Raw genomic sequence first — 1498 nt, forward strand, 5'->3', positions numbered from 1 at the left:
TTCCGCTGTACCACCTCCTTCTCCTTACCCACTGTGGCTTCTGGCTCTGCTTCTCAGCTGATGACTAGCTCCTCAACCTTACCCATCTTCTTTCTTTCCAACTTCTGTTGCTCCACATCTCCTTATGATCAAACACAAAGCCCACCATAGCTCCACCTCCTGAAACTCCTGTACAGCCAGACATGGGGACTGCATCCTTCCACCATCCTTCACACCTAAAAATCATTGATCCGCCTTATCCTTTGTTATGCCGGCATCACTTGCATTTCCACCCTGTGCAGATCTATGAAGCTCTCCAAATCCTTGAACGTAGTGCATTCTGCCTCTCATCCTTCACACAGATCCTCTATGGCCTCATCCCCTTTCCACATCTTCTCCTTTTCCTCGAATGCATCTGTACCCTTTATATCATCCGTAGACTCGTTCCCCTCCACCTCCTAGTGTCTCCTATCCTCCCTACCTCCAGCCTGATGCTGCACCTTTGCCGTTGTGTCCTACCCTCTCACCCTCTCCACACCCTCCACCTCCTTTCCCATCACAACTTCCGGCGCCTATCCCTCTTGGATGATGAGCTTCGCTCTTATATCTACCCCTCCTACCAATTCTAACCCTACTTTCCTTCTCCTCCTCCTCAAGGCTCTCTCTCCCCTCCTCTTCACTTCTCCTGAGTGGTTGTTTCCTCCCTCTACACCTCCTCCCTTTGTAGTGCACCCCTTCCCCAGCACTGCACTTCCTCCTGACTTGCCTTCCCTTTCCCTCTCCCACCCCACCCATCTCCTGCCCCTTGGTGCCCTCCTCAACCCCCTTTCTTTTCATCCAACTCTCTCCAGCCCCTCTGCTCTGCTGCCCCTCCCTTTTTTTCCCTCCTCTAGGGCCTCCCTTACCTCGGGAGCTCCCTCCTGGCAGTTTTTACTCTCCGTAGTGTGTGCTCCATGTTTTGCAGTGGTTGTTAAAGTGTCGTTCTGGTGTGTTTTAATACTGTGAACAACTTTTAACTCGTGTATATAGCTTCAGTGTATTTTTACATGCTATGCAGACTGCCAGCTGTGTTTTTACTATCCTTATATGGACTTTTTTTAACTGTTCCACAATGTCTCCGTGAAAGTGTATATTTTAACTTCCACTGTCTCCCCTACTATGTTGTTATGGCCACATTTATATGTATATGTATATTATATGTATTAAATGTGTCACTCGGCTGAAGAGCGACGGATTGTGCCCTCCTGCCCATATGGGGCAGGGAAATGAAATTACAATAAAGAAAAGAAAACCAATCCTGGCTGTCAGTAGTTTTACTCCTGACGACGATGGCGGAGCAAGTCATTGAAAGCTCGAGGATTTTGTTGGAATTGACGCTGCTTGAAAACCGAGAAGATTTTATGCAATGGCTACTTTTGCAGCGTCAACGCCAGAAATAAACAGAACACCCATTAGATAGCGATAGAACCAAAGCCCACAGTTCCTTCCATGTTAATATAATAATGCCTTGATATGTACT

The sequence above is a fragment of the Schistocerca cancellata genome, chromosome 6 (assembly GCF_023864275.1).
Source record: "Schistocerca cancellata isolate TAMUIC-IGC-003103 chromosome 6, iqSchCanc2.1, whole genome shotgun sequence".
Classification (NCBI taxonomy): domain Eukaryota; kingdom Metazoa; phylum Arthropoda; class Insecta; order Orthoptera; family Acrididae; genus Schistocerca; species Schistocerca cancellata.